This window comes from Lacerta agilis, chromosome 3 (assembly GCF_009819535.1).
Source record: "Lacerta agilis isolate rLacAgi1 chromosome 3, rLacAgi1.pri, whole genome shotgun sequence".
Taxonomy (NCBI): Eukaryota; Metazoa; Chordata; class Lepidosauria; order Squamata; family Lacertidae; genus Lacerta; species Lacerta agilis.
Window position 1 is genome coordinate 105614277 of NC_046314.1, and position 23465 is coordinate 105637741.

General features: G+C 43.5%; 1 protein-coding gene across 1 annotated transcript in view; it reads right to left on the minus strand.

Annotated features, from left to right (window-relative positions):
* Positions 1-23465, minus strand: part of NRXN1 (neurexin 1) — a 933637-nt gene that overhangs the window by 682968 nt on the left and 227204 nt on the right.

Genomic DNA, 23465 nt, shown 5'->3' on the forward strand with positions numbered 1-23465 from the left:
GCGGCGGCCTCGGCCTCCTAACATTCCTCTCACGTTTGTAGTGAGTTGTTGTGTGAGAGGCTAAAGTAAATGAAGTTGTACTTCAGGCTCCAGGAGCGCGGCAGTGGCGTCTCCTGCTCTTCCACGTCGGTGCTCCACGGACGGGCTGCTCTGTGCTGTTCCTGGGCCACTAGCCTTCGAGACTCGGCTTTCAGCGGAGACAGCAGCAGCGTGGCCTCCCTCCTCAGCATCCCCTCGTCCTCTGCAGCCCCAACGTTCCGATTCAACCGCCCTGCTTAAACTGCCGACGCTGCTCGTGACCCGATCTCTCTCCATCCAATCCCTGTGTCCCTGGGGCACATGCTCAGTTGCGCAAACCCAGAGACACACGGACTGGACGCAGAGACACTTGCATTTTATATATATAGATAGCAACACCTTGCATTTGGTCCAGTTGCAAAATAGGAAGGAGGGAGTGAAGTCTCCAATAACAACTTAGTGGCACCATGTTTGTCATCCCTCCTTTAAGGAATGTGTTGGGTACAGAGTATAAGCATCCATACTAAAAATTAAATTATATTACATGCATAGGCAAACTCGGCCCTCCAGATGTTTTGGGACTACAACTCCCATCATCCCTAGCTAACAGAACCAGTGGTCAGGGGTGATGGGAGTTGTAGTCTCAAAACATCTGGAGGGCCGAGTTTGCCTATGCCTGTTATACTAGGTGCACTCTATTAAAATCAATTCTGGAAACTGGTCTGGATGCTTGTATTTCCACAAAAGGTTCTGGGCTGCCCCAGAGATCAAAAAGCTAGGTGAGCTAATATTTTCAGGCACAGCAAGCAACCAAAGCAAGATGACTACTTTGTTTAAAAAGGAATTGCAAAAGAAAAACAAAAGTATTGGAGGAAAACTAATAAGCTTAATGTGTTTTCGGTAAGCATGTTAAAATAAACCATCTCTCTGCTGGCTTTTTGGAATCTTTCCTACTCTTTCTTCTAACGATAGTTACATTGCTCTTGTTTCTAGACATGTACCGGCAACTCTGCACTAATGCAGCCCCTGGGAAATGTCAACAGTGTTTGACTCTCTTGGTAGTGTGGGAAGTGCTAGTTGCCACTAGCAACTGAGCCCTCAGTCAGCTGGTCATGTCACTCAGCTGTTACTATAAGCCAGGCTTCCTCAACCTCGGCCCTCCAGATGTTTTGAGCGTACAGTTCCCATTATCCCTGACCACTGGTCCTGCTAGCTAGGGATCATGGGAGTTGTAGGCCAAAAACATCTGGAGGGCTGAGTTTGAGGAAGCCTGCTATAAGCCTTGTACCCAAGTCCCAGCAGAATAGCTTGATGTGATACAGCAGATCAGTTTAAAAACCACTCAAGATCACAGAAACGGACATTCACTTAGCATAAAATACTTTCTTGGTGCATTAGCTGCCGGTTGCCAAACACTTATCAGGAAGTGTTCCCCCCCTTCTTCTAAAACATCCAACCAACCAACCAACCAACCAACCAATAACACATCACTTTAATTTAAATCTTTCAAAAACGCTCAATGGGTTTAAATACTTTATGTTTGTAAGCTGGTGAGAAAATATTGCCTATATAAACAGGTTCGTTGCAAGGTTAATTGGGGTTCGTAGCACCATGAATCATGCAAACCAATACGCAAATGACAGGCCATTCAAGTAGTTTTCTCCCAGCAGCTGATGGATGGCTCCTCTGAGGAATCCGACACATTTTGGACAATCAAGATGACTGGACAGTTTAGCAACTGGAAACAACAATGGCCTTGGAAAAGACGGCATCAGTGTATTTTAATTGCTTCCACAGTGTTTCTGTAGTGGTTCTTCATCTTTAATGAATTCCAGATAATTAAGTGGAACGCTCCTCTAGTGCCATTACCAGGATGCTGCTGATGATATACACCATGTCTGTTTTTTTCCAAAAGATTCTGCTCTGCAGTCATGGGCCGTCTCCTCCATACTGCCACTATTTTGTGGGAGGGATTCAGCTGCTTACAAGAAGTTTCTGTTTGCATAATTGAGTCATGCCAGGACCCAAAGGAAATAAAGGTGCGCATTTGTAAAAAGTTATTCTCACATTCTGCTTAACACAAAATACTGAGAGGCTGCGCAGTTACAGAGGAGTGATGTAGGAAACCTACAGTGACATAAATAATTAGGGGGGAGGAGTGTTTGTAATGGTTTTTCACTATGTTTTGCTCCAGTTTGTGATTCATTTTGAGGGAGTAAAGCACACTGTAACTTTTTTTTTTAAGGCAAATAAATCATTTACCTATGTCAAATGCAATCATATATCAACTTTCCTGCATTTTCAAAGTTTTCCAAATCTGTTTCCTGTTAAAATCTATTTCAGGAGACTAAAAAAAGGAACTTTGTGGCCAATGCATGAATAAGATTTTTTTTTTTTAAAAAAAAAAGCAAAAACAAATGTCTACATGGTCTTCTTGTACTTAGTAACGTATCAATTTCACAGCAAACCCCACCCCACACTTCTCCCCTCTTATTCTCCCTCCCTCCTTTTCTTTTAATAAAGAAAATGCTCTTCTCTGTTGACCTGGTTCACACATAATGCTAAACCATGATTTATTAAACTATGGTTTGTTAAATCACTGGTTAGCATTATGTGTGAGCCCAGCCCAGCAGCTAAACTAAGGCTTATTAACTATGGTTGTAAGTCACTCATTAACCAAGGTTTACAGTTGTTTTGTAAACCTTAGCAACTGTTAAACATAGCATTATGTGCAAATCCTGAGCACATTAAGGAGCTATTGACACCCAAATGCTACAGAGCTGTAAGTGAAGTGTGTCAAGAAAATGCAAACCAGTCTCTCGTTTTGTCTGCCCTTGATGATGCTTCTAACTATTCTGTAGAGTATTAAGCCAAGGTTTAAGTAAATGCCTTTCAGACACCTCAGCATTATGCATGGTTTATTATCTGTGGTTAACATTCACTATGGTTTACATTAACCATGGTTTAGTGCATCCAGGCCACTGTGAGAGTGACTGCAGTGCTGGATGCTTCTCCATCACCCTCTCAAAATGCACATTCCTAGGTGCATTTTTCTCAAAACATGTTTCTAATTGTGTTTAATCTCAAAATATGTTAAAAATGCCATACATATGTTTATGCAACTGAATTTTTTTCCCCAAGAGGTGAGACCTTTTTTGCAGAAGTTGCTCAGAAAACCACTTTCCACAGGTATTCAAGAGCATGGAAAATGTCCACAAAAGCAAACCGACATCCACACCAAAGCTCTGCGTATTCTTCCTTGATGTTGAGCAGGCAGCCTAACACACTTGTTGCCTCTTTATTTGATCTAATTTCTTCAATTTGCCACACTTCCTAGGGAGAAGGGCCCTGCATCATCCTGTCAACGAGAAACTGGGAAGCACAGGAGGATTCCCATTGTCTGACAGAGCCAGCAAATACACCCAGCCACAGTAATGTATTTGTCAAGGTTTTTTTTTTAGGACGGCAAAGGAGATTTGCACTTCAGTCAAGTCCTCTTTATTCTCTCTGAGGACAAGCCTCCAAGATCAAAAGCTCTGTGTACAAAGGCATTGAAAGGACACACACAAATGTTCAAAAATGCATTTCCAACCTGAGACAACCACATGGCAGTGCAATGGCTGCTCAGACAGCATTGCAGATTCCGCAGCTGAAGGATATTGATGCTGTGACATGACAACATCTGCCCAGAGAGCATCGCTTATGGACATTAGTATTCTGTTGCATGGCTCCTGTACCTAATGTTACCTGGACATCTAAAGCACAACTCTTAGCCAGACATTACCAGGAACAGCTGCTTCAAACTGAGCACCACTTTCCCTTGGCAGGCTAGACGGACTTCCATAATTGCCAACCTATTGCTGTTCTCCACCTAAGTCTTAATCTCCCTTTTCCCCCTAGGTTAAGCACAACCAGTTCTTCCAGTCTTCAAATCTATCACTGACATCTTCCTTGTCTAGATCTGTGTGGCTTCATTTTTAAGCAGCAATCAATACAAGGTGTGCCAACTGGACATCTTTTTTATTCAGCAGCCTGCCGTTTCACAATAGTCATTATCAGAGGCTGCTGCTGCAAAAGCTACCCCACCCCCGAAAAAAAGCATTTTCCTGGTTTTCTCCATGCTCTATCAATAATGCAAAACCAACCATTACTGAACTCTATAAAACAAAAACAAAAAACAAAAAAATATGAATGCTGTAGATGCAGTTCTCAGTGGTTTAACTGTGTCAAAAAAGTGAATATATAAAACAAATATGTATTGAGGGTGGGGTAACACATATCTAAATCCTACCCACAGTCATCTATGAGTAAATTCTATTGAACTCAGTGGGATATACTTTGGAGAAGGCACACATAGGGATGTGATGGCTTTGTTTGAAAAAAAAAAAAGATTCACTGAAAAATCACACACTGTTGGCAACCATTTGTCTCAAGAGACAATGGAGTACGCTTCTGGGGGTGACGTCAAACTACTGTGTTTGCAGCACCAAAGTGACCTCTCCGCGGTGCAAGCCTGGGCAGTGTGTTTGGAGGTCCTGGGCTGCCCAGACGACAAGACCCTCCTCTCAACATCGCTGATGTGGTCCAAAAGAAAGCAGAACAAGATTTTTGGCACCAGCTTGGCTGCAGGAGTTGTCGGAAGGAGGCGTACATGGCGCTACCCAACTATCTTAGGGACCCACGCTGGATTTATGTAGGATTTCTTAGCCTTTTTCTTCTCCCAAATATACACCCCAAGGCAGTGGAAGTTTAGGCAGTGTTGTCCTTCTCCTATATGGGCTACCTTCCCAGGTTGATGAGCTGCATCTGTCCACCATTGGATGCTGAAATTGTGGGCAAAAGATGTGGAAGTGGCAGGGACCTGAAGTAGATGGCTTTTGCCCATCCCTGCCTAGGATAGGAACTGAATATTTGATAGGCAGGGCTGCAGCACAAAGTCAGCACCATGCCTCTATATCAAGCTTCCTCAAACTCGGCCCTCCAGATGTTTTTGGCCTATAACTCCCATGATCCCTACCTAGCAGGACCAGTGGTCAGGGATGATGGGAATTGTAGTCTCAAAACATCTGGAGGGCAGAGGTTGAGGAAGCCTGCCCTATATGCTTTGGTCCAGTGATTCTGATGATTGCTCTGCCAGCAGAAGAGCAGAAGGTATGAGGAACCTCAGACCTGGAGGTCAAATGTGACCTATATGACCGTTGAGCATTCTACAGGCCACACCCCCTTCTGAGCCACACTCCCTCTCCCCATGCCACATCTTTCAACACCCAGACTCCCCATTCCCCTTGACATTTGTTGCCCCTGTGGTTGGAATGTGCCCTTGGATCCTGATAATGGCACTTGCTTGTCTCAGGGATAGAGTATGGGGGTGTGCATAAAAAACTAGCACACCACACAACGGTAAAATCTGCATTCATTTCTCCACAGGCTGCAAGTGGCCCTCAAGAGGTTGTTCAGAAGGGAATGTGGCCCTTTGAAAAGGGTACCCCATCCCTGGGCCAGAGGCAAGCCAGTCACAAACCCATTGCAAGTCCTTCATATTAACTGTAGTGTGCTTTTCACTTGTGGCACCCAGCGGGTCCAGTAAGCTTATTCCTCAGTTGAAGATGCCGAAACTGGAAATTCATTGTTAAATATATTTAGATTTCCAAGTACGCACTGACTGCACATTTTTCTAATGTGTTGAGATCCGCAAACATGTACCAATTTTGACTTATTCTGTTCTTGCTGTGTTTCTTGACGGGGGCAGATGGGAAGAAAAGGAGCCACCAAGGACCTTGTTGTTGTTGTTGTTCAGTCGTTCAGTCGTGTCCGACTCTTCGTGACCCCATGGACCAGAGCACGCCAGGCACGCCTATCCTTCACTGCCTCCCGCAGTTTGGCCAAACTCATGTTAGTAGCTTCGAGAATACTGTCCAACCATCTCATCCTTTGTCGTCCCCTTCTCCTTGTGCCCTCCATCTTTCCCAACATCAGGGTCTTTTCCAGGGAGTCTTCTCTTCTCATGAGGTGGCCAAAGTACTGGAGCCTCAACTTCAGGATCTGTCCTTCCAGTGAGCCCTCAGGGCTGATTTCCTTGAGAATGGATAGGTTTGATCTTCTTGCAGTCCATGGGACTCTCAAGAGTCTCCTCCAGCACCATAATTCAAAAGCATCAATTCTTCGGCGATCAGCCTTCTTGATGGTCCAGGACCTTGTTGCTAGGAGGCAAATGTGTATCTTCTAGAGATGCACCTTTTTTTAAGAACATAGCACTATTTATTTGTCTACACACAGAGACAAATACAGGATTCCTCAAGCATCCTTAATCTAAGGATGCAATCAGGGGTGAGCATTGGATTCAGACAATGTATTTTATTAGATATAGGACTAAATGAAGGGAGGGGGAAAGAGAGGGAGGGAGGGAGGGAGGGAGGGAGAGAGAGAGAGAGAGAGAGAGAGAGAGAGAGAGAGAGAGAGAGATGGAACTGGGGCTAATAATAATATTACAGAAAAGAAGAGGGAGACCCACAAGCTGCTCAAACGTAAGGAAGAACAACAGAACAGTACAGTCCTCAAGGTCTTAGCCATATGCTCTTAAGTTTCATTCACTTAAAAGCAGGGCTTTTATTTATATTTAAACATGCTGTCTATAAATTAGGGCCAGAGGGGAAAGCAGACTTGAAGTACCAGGCATCTGCGTGCTAAGGACTGCCGGTTAGAATTTTGACTTTGCAATTACATTCCACAGCGTCAACTCTCACAGCGCAAGAGGGCCAGATTTTGCACTTCTGCTCAGAGGATGCGTTGGACCTTAGCGTGCATTTGCAGTGGAGGCCCAGGCGTTGCAACTGAATGCTTTGCTCGGGGAAACCTTTTTCAGCCCTAGGGACACAATACATGCCAGCGGTGGGCAAGGTCTAATGCAGGGCCGGATTTAGGTTTGATGAGGTCCTAAGCTACTGGGCCCTTTATATGTCCAGCTGTCCTTTGTCAACAACAAATTGTCGCTGTTTTCTTGTGCTGAATATATGCTATATGGTAATTTATGGACCTAATAGGTATCTAAAGCCATTTGCACATTCAGAATGTTGGCACCCTATATATAGAAATGAGCAAACCAGTGATGTTTTAGGGAGCAGGCAAGCAGGCGAGGCCCATTACTTACGTCACAGGAGACTACGCAACACAAAACACTGTTGCTGTGTGTAGATTTTATTTTTTTAATTTTTTATCTTATATTTTGGAAATGTACATCCAGGTTTTTTTTTCCTTTAAATTTTTGGGGGCCCCCCAAGAGAGTGGGGCCCTAAACTATAGCTTGTTTAGCTTATACGTATATCCGGCACTGGTCTAATGCAAAAACTGGCACAGCAACAGACGCAAATTCTACCTCTGTGAAGTGGGCTACTTTCCACACGTGCTCACACACCCCTATCTGACCTCCATCCAGACTACTGTGAGGCAGTATTAGGGATGGAAGACATGTTCGATTCTGTTTGCATTTTAATAAGAAAAAGAGTTTATTGAATTCCCTTTAACAGCTGTCCAAGTTGGTGGCCTTCACTATCAAGGGCAGTCTCCTGACTTTTAAATGTATCTTTTTGGGTGTGTGTGTGTGTGCTTTAATATGATTGCTCTATCCCTCTGAGAAACGAGGAAGAGTTAGACTGCTCACATTCCTTCAAACCAAAGCCTGCAGATTCAAGCACTGACAACTTACATTCACTGATGGTTAAACATTTGCTTGTCAAATCAAATGAAAGCAATATCTAGCTTCAGGTTTCCTTGTTATGTATTTGTGTTTTGTTTTTGTTTGTTTTTTGCTTTTTAAAAAAATGAAAATGAGTTATTTATGGAGAGTCTAATAAATTATTTACTTTTTCAGCGCGGCACAGGCTTTTAAAATCTTAAACCTATTTTAATAATTTTATTGTTTTACTTTTTAATGGTGTTGTATGGTGTTTTGTGTAAAGGCATGGACCTCACAAACCTAATAAATGTTGTTGTTGTTGTTGTTACTTTTTCAGCAGAAACCAAACAACTCAATAAATGAATGGATTGCTTCCAGCAATGACACCTTGAACTTCAGTTACAGGTAGGTAGCCGTGTTGGTCTGCCATAGTCAAAACAAATTAAAATAAAAAATTCCTTCCAGTAGCACCTTAGAGACCAACTAAGTTTGTTCTTGGTATGAGATTTCGTGTGTATGCACAGTCAACAGGTTTCCCACACCTATCAGCTGATCACCCATTCCCACCACCCTTCTGAGTAAAATCCCTCCCCACTCCCTCAATATATTTTAGGGTCTGGTGACTTCCGTTTCAGTGTATCTGAAGAAGTGTGCATGCACACGAAAGCTCATACCAAGAACAAACTTAGTTGGTCTCTAAGGTGCTACTGGAAGGAATTTTTTATTTTATTTTGTTTTGACCTTGAACTTCCTTTTTGCAAGCGAAATATAAATTAGGTTAAGACAAGACGTTTCAGGGTGAAATTGAACTGCCCTCCTCTGAACCTAAAGGCTGGGTCTACGAAGGCAGCAGAAAATGGCTTGCCAAAGGTCCTAAGGTGCAGGGTCAAATTTATGAATGCTCCCCCCCCCAAGCTACAGTGAAAATTCCCTACAAGTAGAAAACTATCACTTTGGGGGCAAAGGACCCTTGCTATGTAAGGAGGAAGATGGACTGATATTTTTAACAACCTAGTTTCTTTGGGTACCATAGTGCTTCAAATGTATGTTGTGAATGTAGGCAGCCCTTGTTTCAGAAAGTTTGAATTAGCTTAAGTTCACCTTTAAATCCAAACTGAATCGGATTTCTTGCCCATTGCTACCCACAGGTTGACCCCTCTCAAGTCAGTAACCATCACGTTCAACTGCACCAATTGCTGTTTCTGGAGCACGGCCAACTAGATTTCCTCCGAGTCTCGAAGACACACAGTTTTGTAACCCACCCCCCAGGTTCCACAATAGTCTCCAAGTTAATCTAATGCACTTTTGGAAAAGAACACACCATTCTGAAGGAAAGCCATGTTTGATGGCCACTTTTCCCTAGCCGGCCTTATCTTATGACACCTTGGGGTGTAGTCAAACCGCAAGTTGGAACTTTTAAAATGAAACCCAGCTAATTTTTATATTGGACTGTGGAGCCTTGTCAGTAACTGAAAAAAAAAGTCAAAAAGCTGCAAAATATCACCAGCATTTAGAACTGCTTAGTGGCCAGGAAAGCAACTTTATGGATATATTATTTAACTATCTGAGCAGCACAGAGAGCAACCCAAAGTCTATTTCGAGAGCATCTTTAATGATTACAGCTGCAGTGTGGTTACAGCCAATTTTAAGACTAAATATAAATGCAGCACTCAACGTGCAGCCTATAAAAGGAGACTGTGACATAGCAAACAGCACAGGAATTCATCGAGTCTTCTGCTTAGGCTCCCCCCTTCCCCCTTGTGCAGTTTACAGGCTTGTACTGTTGCTTTTGTTTGGTGGAGGGAATTCAGCCTATTGCAGATGTTCAAATAAACATCCATGGAGGGAAGTGGGATCATAGTGGCAGGTTCTACCTTCTATCTATGTTAGGAGGGCGGCAGATGCTTTCAGACTCAAATCCCCATCAGCCCCAACCAGCATGGCCAAGAGTCACTCATGATGGGAGATGCAGTTCAGGAAGATGTGGAGACCAACAGGCATACAACTCTGGGACTTTTCTTTGGGGCAAATGAGCAACCCTGACTTGGAGCATTAGCTCCCAATAGCGGTTTTTATGGGTGCAGACTTTTGACCTGATTCCTTTGCAAGCAGAAAGAGATGGAACCACTCTTCACCTTCCTTACTCCCCACCTTCTCCCCACGGCTAATTAAGCCAGAAAAATAAGAAGTGTTAAAAGGGAAGGGGCTTTTTGGTGATGGGGAACGAGAAGACAGCCAGATGGGTTGGTTGGGTGGCGAACCTTGGCACTCCAGATGTTTTGGAACTACAACTGCCATCATCCCTAGCTAACAGGACCAGTGGTCAGGGATGATGGGAGTTGTAGTCCCAAAACATCTGGGTTCGCCACCACTGTTTGCACAAATCAAGATTTGTTTGGAAATTATCCAAGCTATTTCCCATTCTGGTAGGATCTCAGCTAATTTTTAAATTCTTATTTTTTATTTTAAATAATAAGTGTGTGTGTGTGTGTGTGTGTGTGTGTGTGTGTGTAACTTTAGGGTGGAAATCCTAACTGGGCAACATGCAACATACACCCCCAAAAACCCAACAACAACCAAAAACAGACCATTGAACACTGAGCATGCCTAGTGACCATGGAATGCTGTATGTCTAGTACGTGTCTGTGTGTGTGCATGGAGAACCCAGGGACTGGAGAGAATGGAGGATCCTGAAAGATGGTGAGGCTGCCTGGCAGTAACACCAAGGAACAGCATGCCATATTGCAACATGTAGTTGCAGGTTCCACCTCGCAAGGATACTCTCTTCTTACATTTGCATGGAGTCACGATGCAGAAGATTTATCTCGCACAGTGCAAAATTTGCCATGATCTGCTAAAAGGATTACCCACATTCAGAGACAGTGTGCTGCTAAATACTAGATGCTGAGGAGCAAGCAGAAGGAGAGGAACGCTGCTGACATACTCTGCCTCCAGCTTTCCACACATCACACCAAATACCGCAGGAAACAGAAAGCTGGAGTAAATGGAACTTCAAGCTGATCCCACAGGACACTTAGAATGAAACTGGGCACTTCTTAAAAGCACTGGTTTCTATGGGAATGAGTCGAGGCTCATGCATGAATCATAGAATCGTAGAGATGGACTCAAAAGTGCTTCACTGTCTGGATGGAAACTTTGCAAAGCTCTGGCTACATACAACTGTTGGATCAATTCAAAGTATGCAGAAGAACATCTCATAGAATTCAGTTTGGCTTACTTCTGGGAGCTGGCTTGTCTTTTCAGGTCTCCCCTCACCCAGCCAATCCTACTTCTTGGTTTCCTGCTCCTCTTCTTAGCAAGGTCTAGATTTGTGCCTTCAGATCTTGTTCAGAGTGCAAGTAAGGTTTCAGGAGCCACCTGCACCAGCCATCTGAGTTGACAGCAGCCAATGGAGCCTGCTACCTGCCTGTCTCAACACCTCCCTCTTGCCACCCTGGGCTCCTTTTGGAGGAAGAGTTGGATAGAAATCTAATAAATAAATAAATAAATAAACGTGGTGGCACAAGCCATCTGACCAGGAAGGCTGGCAGATAATTGTTTCGCTTTGTGCTAATGATCTGAGAACATCGGATTCGCAGCACATGGACCAAGATGGATGCTACTTGGTTACTTGATCACACTTGCAAGCATACACACATTCACTGTGTGACAGCATTAGGGTACGAAGCAGATTTTAATCATAGAAGGCTCTTGCTTTGTACAGTGGTTTTCTTCTCTCCATTCAAATCTCTCAAATGTCAGATTGTCAAATACTAATGCTCGAACCACCTCCGCACTCATATGTGTCTCTCATCATTCCATTCCAATTGCTACATTTGGCTTCTGGTTTTGCATTTCAGGCACTATTGTTTATGACAAGCTTCAGTGAAAAATGTGCTCCTGTTTTACCAGTTGCTAGTAACAGGGAAGCAGATACTCTGAATAGCATTTCGCCCAAATACGCATTCATTCATTTTTCTCAAGTTTTTTGTTGTTGTTTTTAAGCATAAAACCTAACTAAAGGTTTTGAAACACAGATCCTGTTGTTTCCTGGAAAGGGTGACTTATGCTCTCAAGGAATCCACCTTTCAGCATGGCAACACCTACACCTTAGAACTCCCTGCCCAATGCCATTAGGCATGTACCTGTATTGTATTATGTTCAAGACTTTTTATAACTTCTGTACTGTTTAGATGAACCCACACAGATATATAAAGTTGGCATGCATTTTAAGATTCATTAAACTGCTGGTTTGACAGGTGAGAGGTTCAGAGGATGGCAACATGAGAACGGGGCCTTGTCTGCAGTAGCCCCTCCGTCTGCAAAATGCTCTCCCCGGGGAGGTTCGGCTGGCGCCTTCAGTATACACCTTTAAGTGCCAGGCAAAAATGTTCCTCTTTAACCAGGCCTTTGGTCGATTGATATCCGATGCCCTTTTTAAAATTTGTTGTGGAAGGGGGGGCCTATTGGGTTGTTTTTGTTCTTATTTTTATTACATCTTTTTATATTGCAATTTTATGTTGTGAATTTCCCTGAGATCTACAGGTAGAGGATAGTATACAAATTTAATTAATAGTAATAATAATATTTCAAATTCTGGTTAGGTATATTTGTGAATGTAATTTGTTTTAACCGTTTTTTAATATTGAATTTTACATTTTTGCAACCTCTGAGCAGACCTGTTGGTGAAGAGCTGGTAATACAATGGAAGAGGAAGAGGAAGATCAGATTATTCTGGTGCACTACAAAACACTGTATTAAGGTTATGTTGCTGAAATATTCGAGCATTTTTTTCTTGTGGTTGTAAGCTGTAGCTATGCCACATGGCAGAGGAGAAAGGTATGAAAAGGTTTAGGTGGATATAACCTGCAAGTCATCCTGTAAAAAGCTATGCAAATGAAATCAACCAATAGTTTTCAGAATATATCATTCACGGGAGGTTTCCAGGAACAATCCAGTAATTAGGTTTGAAATTGGGGCTCGTCTTATACACGGGTAGTGCTGAGGGGTGTTTCTTTAATTTGGAGACCCAAAAACTAGGGGGGGGGGCGTCTTATACATGGGGGTGTTTTACACACAGAAAAATATGGTATATATGTGTGTGTGTGTGTGTGTGTGTGTGTGTGTGTCAGGGGGGGTATGGGTTTTTGAGCTAAGAACTGCATCACGAAAATGGAGAAGTGTGAAAGCCAAAGAATTAACCATGTTGCAATATTCGTTGTAGTCCAAAAAAAAGCATGAATCAGGCTGGCTCACTTAAAACTGGGGAACATATATTCGTAATTCTATTTGAATGCTACATTTCTGTAGCTAAAACCTTGCTCAAGGCATGGTTTTACAACATTAAAAAAATAATCATCTGACTGCAAATGTAACAAAAGTAGTCATGAACAGTAAATAAAACATCAAAAAGCACACAACCAAATTGAACCATGTCTACATGCTTCCTAAGAATATACGAAATAAATATACAAAAATTAATATCATACACAGCAACAACCCCACCCCCCAACAACAACAAAATAATAATAATTAAGCAACACCCCAACCCAAGTCTTGTTCAGCAGTCTCAGTTTTTGTAGCTGGAGTCAGTCAGAGCTGACTTTCCTTCCCCAGACAGATGGGGAAATGCCTGCAAGGCATGGAGTGGGTCTCTCAGCTGAGAACCCTCTCCAGCTTCCCTGGCCAAAATTCCTCTGCCAGTAAGCTGTATAAGGCAGTGCTCATAAGAAGGAATTGAGACACGGGATACATTTTTGATGCTGCTGCTTTTAATGTCTAGGTACTGGGATAGCTGCAATTGCAGGAGATCCCCACACTCCACCATTATTCCCCTACGTTCCAGTGCTTGCCAAGAAATGCTAAAGGGTAGATGCATCTAGTGTTCCTTGATGCTCTTCACTGAACTGCTTGAGGTCAGATTGTGTGAGCTGAATCAAATGATTAGCTTGGTAAACTGACTGCAGGATATGTGTGTGTGTGTGTGTGTGTGTGTGTGTCTTTCTTTCAGTGCTCAATTCAGGGCCCCCTGCAAGGGACTTGGTGCCAACTGCATCCTGTTAGCTTGTATTTGTGGCAGCTTAACCGGCCCGCATCATTACAGAGGAATCTCACGGTAAAACCAAGACTCCCCCCTCCCCCAATTACAGTCTCAGTGATGCATACTGCAGGGCATAAATAATTTAGCACTGTTGTAAATAAGCCCAGCATATAATATATACATACATTCCTGAGCGATTTTTTTTACTAAGCGCACGGCCTTATGCACTGCCTTCTTGCTGAGAGGTTGCCTTCCCTCCCTAATGCCCCTCGCCGCTTGCTGTTTGTTTGTTTTCATTGGGAAGACCTTCATGCTTCAGTACATGTGTTTAGTGGTACGGAGACTTTGCATTAGCATAGTTGGGAGCTCAAAAACCTTCCTGGCTACTCTTAGGCTCCATTTTCAACCACGCAATTTTGCAGGCAGGCCTATCTGTCAAGCGAATGAGAATGTGCAATGCCGGCAAGCAGAGCACTGCAACTTCAAGGCCATAAAAGGAGACTGATACAAAACTTTTAGAAGAAATTCGTGTGGATCCTGTATTGAGGGGGACTGTAATGCAGTCGCTTGGGTGGCAGACTTGCAAGTGTATCACGCGATGCAACAGAAGCATCATGGGAAAGGAATGTGCTCCATGCGAAAAACTAGAGATCTGTGCAAATGGCCTCTTAACATTATCCACCCTATTTGTGGATAAAGATCTGTTTTCCCTGGAGAATTTTGGTGATCCCCCCCCCTGCAAATAAATTCATGGCGAATATGGCTAGGAATGGTCAGTATAGCCAGCATGCCTCTGAATACCAATGCCAGTGTACTGGAAGAAGCAAAGATCACCAGTGCTGAAGCAATGATTCTTCAACATCAACTTCGTTGGACTGGCCATGGTGTTTGGATGCCTGATTATCATCTTCCAAAGCTACTACACCATTCCAAACTTAAAAATGGAAAGTGTAATGCTAGTGGTCAACAAAAGAGGTTTAAAGACTCTCTCAAGGCAAAAAAAAAAAAGTAGAATAAACATTGACAACTGGGAAACACTGGCCTGCGATCGCTCCAGTTGGAGAACAGCCTTTACCAAAGATGTCATGGGCTTTGAAGACGCTCAAACTCAGGATGAAAGGGAGAAACGTGCTAAGAGGAAGGCACACTTGGCAAACCCTCACTGTCATCAACTCCCTCCCAGAAACGTATGTCTCCAATGTGGAAGGACGTGTGGATCCAGAATTGGCCTCTAGCCACTTGCAGACTCACTGTTAAGACTGTGTTCATGGAAGACAATCTTACTCAGCTACGAGTGATTGCCAGACAAGAACCAAGTATTGTGGGATGACTAGATGATCATGAAGGTTCCTTTCAATTATACAATTCTATTATTGTATGATAATCAGAAGGACGTGTGCATCCAGAGTGATAAGAAGAAGAAGAAGAAGAAGACCAATTGCTGGAAATCCCAAGTGGGGAGAGTCCTTTCGTACTCAGGTTCAGCTTATGGACTTCCCAGAGGTATCTAGTGGATCACTGTGAGTACAGAATGCTGAAGTAGGTCTGATCCATCAGGGCTGTTCCCAGGTATGTTATTTTCGCTTACTGGGAGGAACAGCAGGAGGAGCAAGACGGCAGGAAGGTTGCCATGGTGTGGGCACCTTAGGAGGAGAACCAGATTGTTTCTGCTGGTGCCCCTACTGTGCCAACCTCCCCACTGCCTCGACCCTCCTCTCTCTTCAGGTAAGCAACAATGACACACCTGCTACAGCAGCGAGCTAAGATGGACCAATGTTCTGACTCATTAATGGATGCTTCCTGTGGTGATCAATTGATGCACTGACTAGTAGCTATATATAAAAGAAATTAACTGACTCGTGTGAAAAGCATTACAGGTAAGACGGTGTGAGAAGTTACAAAATAATGATATGGGGTGATATGGCTGTAATGGCGCATTCACCCACGCAAGCGGGAATTGGGCGGTAAGAATGTATGCGCGAATCAGTTTTATCTCAGATTTCAGAACTTAAACTACTGGCTGAAATCAAACCTTATTTACAAAATATATTACCAAAATTGTGTGTGATGGATGAACAAGAAACATTTGAGGCAGCCTCTTGTCTTGCTTGGATGATATTTGCCTTAAGCAAAATGGGCTGAGTAATTTGATTGAATGTGATCCCATTTCTCTGAAGCTTCATGAAAATGAAAATTCACAGAAGTTAAAAGATGTCGTGATGCAAACTGATGTCTATTCTTTTTAAGTATGTAAAAAGTATAATTTGGAGCAGAGTGGTGTTTTTTTTTTAAATGTTACTAATCAAATTTGGAGAGAAGCTACTGCATGATTCAAGATTCCCTTAGTCCATACCGAGACAGCACAAAATGCATCCAACCAAAACAGAAGCTGCCCATCTGGATGATCAAACAACAGTGATGCTTTCAATGTTAACTTCTTTTCAACCAGTTTTATTCTCATTAGGGAATTGGGCTTTACAAGGAAAGGAAGTAAGAGGAACTTTGATGGAATTGTAATGTGCTTGTTGGGGTTTTTTAAAAAAAGAAAAAAGAAAGAAAATAGAGTGCAGAGATTCTTGGGGGTTGGCAAATGCTTCTAATGCCACCTAATAAAATTAATAATGATTAACAGAAGTTATTTTCAAGGAATGGGTTGCTGCAGGACCATAGATGGGATAGTGGGGGCAGGTTGTCATTCCCGGGTCACTAAAGGCAGAACACTTGGACTCAATTCCCGGTGCAATTCTTTGCATGTTGACTAAGAAATAACTTCTGCTTCAGGATTCCCTGGTAAGTGGACATACAGTTAAGTGAACATACTATCAAAGTCTTGTTCTCCCATTCTAAACACACACACTGCACACAATTTAGGAAGTGTCTGGCACAGTTAAGCACCATAACTGAAATCAATGGGATTGAAAGGCACAGTCTTAAGTACATGAAGTGGAAGAAATCTCACTGATTTCATCTGGAATTACTTCCATTCAAGAGTATAATTGTAGTATGAGAGAATACCCACAATTTGAGGGACACTGACAATCTCAGACAAAATTTCACAAAAGACTAGAAATAGATACTTCTCAAGTATTCAGACATAACGTCACTGACTGCTGACTCGTCATATTTAAGTGACAGCCAATGTTCACTGATGTTTCTCTGAGTTTGAAGGCATTCTCCCAACCTTTGTTCAGGATTGCTGCCATTTCCTGATGACATAGTTACATTATATGTATATATGTATGTATGCATGCATGTATATATGAAATGGGTAAAAAGAAGAAGTAAAGAACCCCTAACGGTTAAGTCCAGTCAAAGGCGACTATGGGGTTGTGGCGCTCATCTTGCTTCCAGGCTGAGGGAGCCAATGTTTGTCCACAGACAGCTTTCTGGGTCATGTGGCCAGCATGACTAAACTGCTTCTGGTGCAATGGGACACTGTGACAAGTGCCAGAGCACACGGAAATGCCATTTACCTTCCCGCCACAGCGGTACCTATTTATCTACTCACCCTGGTGTGCTTTCGAACTGCTAGGTTGGCAGAAGCTGAGATAGGACAATGGAAGCTCACCCTGTCGTGCAGATTCAAACCGCTGACATTCCAATCAGCAAGCTAAAGAGGCTCAGTGGTTTAGACCACAGTGCCACTTGCTCCCCTGTATGAAATACCTTTGGTCTATGCATAGGGTTGCATTCAATGTAGGACATGGGTGAACATTAAAGGTAAAGGTAAAGGGACCCCTGACCATCAGGTCCAGTCGTGTCTGACTCTGGGGTTGCGGCGCTCATCTCGCTCTATAGGCCAAGGGAGCCGGCGTTTGTCCGCAGACAGCTTCCGGGTCATGTGGCCAGCATGACAAAGCCGCTTCTGGCTAACCAGAGCAGCGCACGGAAACGCCGTTTACCTTCCCGCTGGAGCGGTCCCTATTTATCTACTTGCACTTTGATGTGCTTTCGAACTGCTAGGTGGGCAGGAGGGGTGAACATTACGTTAGTGCAATGATTTTTTCCTTGTGCAATGGAATGTTCTCCCTCTTCCTTCCCTAAATCTGTTTTGGGATTCCTTCCAACACTCCAGAGCAGATTTGGGGGTGGGCTGGGGTGCTGTGGGTGAGCAAATCCTATTGTGCTAGAACTAAATCCTTGCGCTAGCACAGAGGTTGAATATCACCCATTGAGACTAAGACCTATTATCACTTCCACCTCCTCAACACCTAGCTGAGTGTGCCTCTGCACCCATCATACTGTCCACTATTGCCCCGGAATACCTGGCCAAAACCTGTCTTTGTGGGGTGAATGAGAAAGATGTCATGGATTCCTTCAGGGATCCACTACATGCACTCTCATTCTGGAAGAGATGGGTCATCCTGGATGTCTTTAGGACGTGAGTGAAAATGTTCTGCGTAACTCAGAACCATGGCCACTCCTTCCCCAGCAGATGATGGTGAATTGAGACACTGGTCATTCATTCATTTGTTTGTTTATTATGGTTACAAACCAGCTCGAAAGGAACATCTAGGACAGCTTTCACAAAAGTAAAATATGCATTTAAAACAATATACAGCAAACAGCTTAAGACTTAAAATTAGGTTAAACACTGATCTTCAACTGGTGGGTTGGGATCAGGTCATGGCCAGATCTAAAGTGGGTCACAATAGCAACACTAGTACCATATAGATATATGTTAAATAAATAAATAAGAAATTGTTCCCCAAAATGCATGTTTCGGTTAAAGGTGGGTCTGGGTCTGAAAAAGCTGAAGACTACTGAACTGAAGGCATCACCTTGCCGATTTTGCCTGTTTTCCATTTTTTTTTTTTTATGTTTCTTGGGAATGGAGAAATCAGAAAATAGGTGCTCACATTTGCATGAACGTATGTTTACAGTAAATGCGCCAGCACATTAGGCCTATGTACTTAGTCTCTGTATCATCACAGTATGTGGCATCTGTTCTTCTCATATCCAGATGCCATTGTATCTTAATTATACCCGCTAATGTTTCTGCAGGAGCCACAAACGGTGAAACAACATTCCCAAGAACTGGAAGTGGGTAACATCAGATTTCAGTCTAGCATACATCTGAGGAGTGATAACATCTTTGTTTATTTAATTAAGTTCAGCTGCAATGTGAGTTGATGTTCTTCTGACCCTAGTCTAGAGCTGAGCTGAAATTTCCCAGGAGGCATTCCCCCCCCCCCCCCAGAGATTTCTTTTCTTCTCTGAATAATCTCAATCATTGTTTTGTGGTGGTAGCCGTTCCCCAAATGCACTTGCACACATGCACAGAGCCCCAGAATGACACTTACGGTAGTATTCAGTTTTGTTTTATTCACACTTGGCCTCCTGCAATTAATGAACCATAGTTACTTGTGTCTATTAACCTCTGTGCGTCTACTCTGAGTAGGACTAGCTTTGGCTACAACCCTAGGTCATAGCTGTCAACCCTGCTGTTCCCCACTGCTATATCCATAGCTGTCAACCCTCCCTGCTGTTTCCCAATGCTATAATAAGGGAATTTCCCGCAAAAAAAGGAATAGGTTGACAGCTATGCCCTAGGTACAGGGCATTGTGGAAGATGCAAATCAGCTGTCAGGCTCCCAACATAGTTGCTTTTGCTGCCAGTTGCAGTAGCAAGCAAAAGTAACAGAGAAACAAATGAAACACAGCTGGGAGGGAACAGAAGCTCTGCTACTTTCACTGCTATTGGTGAGTGAAACTTGGAAATACAGAATTCCATGCACACTGAAAATGGACTAGACAATGACTGGAGAGAGAGAAAAGTATAGGAAGTTAATATTTTAGAGTTTTTCCAATTTCAACGTTTGCCTTCTACGATACTCTAAACTCAAGTGCCGAATATTTCATACAAGCAGAGAGTAACCGGGATTGAATAAAGAACATTTACCTAAATAATAGGCAGTGCACCTTTCAGATGCTTCTGCCCACAGTGCAGCCGGCCCGTTGTCCCTTGCAGTGCCATCCTTGTTGGAAAGGGTCAGAGCTCAGTCAGTATGCCATAACTATTGAAAAATTGGCTTTGCTATCCTCATTCTAATTTGGGAAGCCAAGGCCAGTGACGTAGGAAGCCGCTCAGGCACCCGCAGCGACAAACATGACGTGCACCTGGGGGCAGGGCGTCGCTATGTAGGTGCGCATGTGCAGTGTCACTACGTACGGCGCATGAGTCGTACGTAGCGGCGGCGCACATGCGTTGTACATAGCGGGTTGCCAGCGGCGGCGCTCCAGTGCTGTACGGGCGGTGCTGGGATCCTCTGCTCATGGCTGCAGCCGTGAATGGAGGATCCTCTACATGCAGCTGCAGCCACAAGCAGAGGATCCCGGCACTGCCCGTATGGCGCTGATGTGGTGCTACTGGCAAACTGCATGTCTTGTCATCCCCAGAGATGTGGCACCGGGAGCACACCGCCCCACCACCAACCCATTGCTATACCATTGGCCAATGCAAAATTGGTGTTGGACTAGGGGGAAAAGGCCTTTTTCTTTATTTATGAGTCACCAGCAGAAGGGTCACGGCACTCCACTGCTGCTGCTTAAAGAAAAGCAGGGCTGGGGATCTTCCTCTCTCTTTCACAGGATCATGGAATTGTAGAGTTGGAAGGGACCCGAAGGGTCATCCAGTCCAACCCCCTGCAATACAGGAATCTCAGCTAAAGCATCCATGACAGATGGCCATCCAACCTCTGCTTAAAAACCTCTCAAGGAGCAGCTAGGAGAAGTTGCTTAGATCCTGCTTCTCTAGACAATGGGAAAAGCAGACAGCCAGACACTATTTTGCATAATTTTAAAGGCAGACCGGGGAAGGGACTCAATTATACTGAGGTAATATTTAATATTCAATCATTCCAATCAACAGATTTTCATAAGCAGCAGTGGGATGACAGAGATTGCTGCAAATAAGAATCAACACAAACTTTTCCGGTAAAGATATGGGTTTTGTTTTGGTTTTTTTAAAGCAGGGGTGGCTAGCCCTGTGGTTTTCCAGGTGTTGTTGGACTACAACTCACAAAGTCTCTGACTATGGGCCATGCTGGCAAGGACTGATGGGAGCTGCAGTCCAGAAACAACTGGGGGGATCACAGGCTCCCCACCCATTTAAAAGGTTTGAGAAACCAAGCCCTACTTAGAACTTCCATAGCATCACCGTAGGGTAGATAGTGGGTGGGATTTGCTGCCCCAAAATGCAATGGTCTCATGAAGAACTCTCAACAGATATAATAATTGATGTGAGAGTTTGTAATGGGTGCGTAGAATGTGTGACCCACCAATTGCTGCAATCAAGTTTCCCCCTTCCTCCATTTTGCCATCCCTGGCATTCAGCAAAAACAGGAGAGATTCATTAATCTTCTTTGGGGGTAGGTGACACTCTACTTGGTGAGCCACAAAAAGCTCAAGCCTACCCTAACGAAGTCGCTGCATCTAATATCCATGGTATAAAAATCAACTCCTTATTTAGCCAACTAGCTGGAAGCAATGCTCTATTTAACAGTCAAGTCATGACACTGCGGTGAGATGGATATTATAGCTGTGGTGCTTTCCTACAGGTTAAGACACATCCTTCAGGGTTCAGATACCATAAAGTCTCCTTAAATATCTCTCGCTGGCTGCATGAGAGCAGAGAAGGTGGCAAGATTTATGAGCAGCTCACTTTGGAGTGGATTGCAGGTAGCACACCAGCTTCCTCCAATCAAATCTGCATTGTAATTTCTAGAAATCAATTAGATGCAAGAAGCAATTACCTATTTTTAAGCACAGAATAATTTGTTTCTCCCGCAACAGGAGAATACGACGCATATCAACAATGAGCTTGCTGGCCCAATTGCTCAACAACTGTAGGAGGCAGATCACTAAAAGGGGAAGTGGAATATTTATCATGTTGCCTGCCATAATAACTAGTAAACAAAAGTTTAGGAGTTTGGGCCACAAGGGGCTTATTCTCAAGGGCATCATTCTTTTTTACGTTAAGATAAGTAGCATCTCATAACCAGGGATGGGACCACAAGTCCCATCAGCCCCTGTATGCATGGCCAAAGGCTAAGGATGATCTTAATTGTAGTTCTACAACATCTGGAGGACCAGATCCATCCAACTCAGCATTGTCTTCAGGAACTCGGGCTGAGAACTTTCCCATCACATGCTACCAGATTCTTTTTTAAACTCTTTCCTTCCTTGTACCTGCATGATTCCAACACCATTTCACTCACACACCTCGCAGACAAGATCCTCATGTTCCTTTTCAAATCCCGTTGCTGCACCCTACATTTGAGTGGTTAAGTGGTTATGTTTGCTAATCTGGTTCAGAACATGAACCTGCCTAGCTCAATATATTTTTGGATGCATTACAAATGAAATGCCATTTTCCTGGGCATTTCTTCTATAGATCAGAATTTGGAATGCCATGCTGCATCTGTGTAGAACGTACCCAGGATTAAATGTGCCTAAAATTGCTATGTGAGGGCTGCAATCAGGGCTGGCATCAATGATTGGCACACTAAGGGGTCGCACCACAGCAGGCAGCCCACTGACAACAGTGCCCTGGAAATTTTCCTCCCTTTAACCTTTGCAGCAATCAACGATAGCTTCCTACTGTCCACCAGCCTATTTTCCTAGGATCAGCTGCCTGGAAATCTACTTAGGGAGCATCTGAGTGGTGACTCCACAATAGGGTTTCTGCCAGATTCATTTGCATTTTCATGTTCAGTTCTGATGATACTTGTCTCTACAGTGTGTGTGTGTGTGTTTCTGAAGTTTAATCCCTGCTTGTTTCCACAATGTTCACTGAGTTTTAGGGCTCTCCCTATGGTTGGGGCCATGGAGAATTGCAGATATTGGGGGTTGAGGGGTCTGCCTTCCTCTGCCAGCCAGTCTGTAGTAGGGTGGGGTGGCCCTGCCCCAGTATGGGGAGGAATATACAGAATCCTGCCTGTTTCAGCTGGAGGGAGGTGCTATCCCCAAAAGGACAGACTATCCAGAAGAGGACAGAACTACTCTCCATGGGACACTGGGGGACTACTTGTTCACCTGCCTCTCACTCTGCTCCAGACAACGACGAGGGAGAAGGAAGGTGAAAAGGAAGAAAAGCAGGTATCACTGCTCAATTTCTCCTTGACAGAACACTGATGAGAAACTGATGACAGTGATAAGTGGTGGCTGGTGTCCATTGTGACTGTTTGGGTGCCCATATTGTAATCGTGAAAGAAGTTGGAGTTCTTATTGCCAAATAAATTGTAATGAAACCAAATAAGAACTCTGGCCAAAGTTTTAACAAAAAAACATGCGTTTACTCATAAGTAATTCCAAACGTATTATCAATTCTGTAAAGAATTACAGTCTTAAACAACAAATAGTTTCATATGAAAGTTTTCTTTAAAGTCTTTTAGAGATGGCTGTCAGGGCTTCTCCAATGCGTGTCAGGTGTAAACCAGGGAGACCAGGACAGGGCCCCGTTTCGGCATGGATGCCTTCTTCAGCTGGCAATATCAAATAGTATTAAATAGCACAGAGTACATCAAGTTTCAAAATTGAACATTTTAAACAACATCAAACGAGTTATGTAAGGTTTTAAACAGAATTATAAAGTATCATTCACTAAAGGTCATAATTCAACAACATCAAATAAATTATTATTACAGGAAGTTTTAAAGTCTCGTGCTTATATATGTGCCCAAGTGGCTTTTCAAAGTATTTGGTTCCTTACCTTGTTTTTTATGGTAGAAGTAT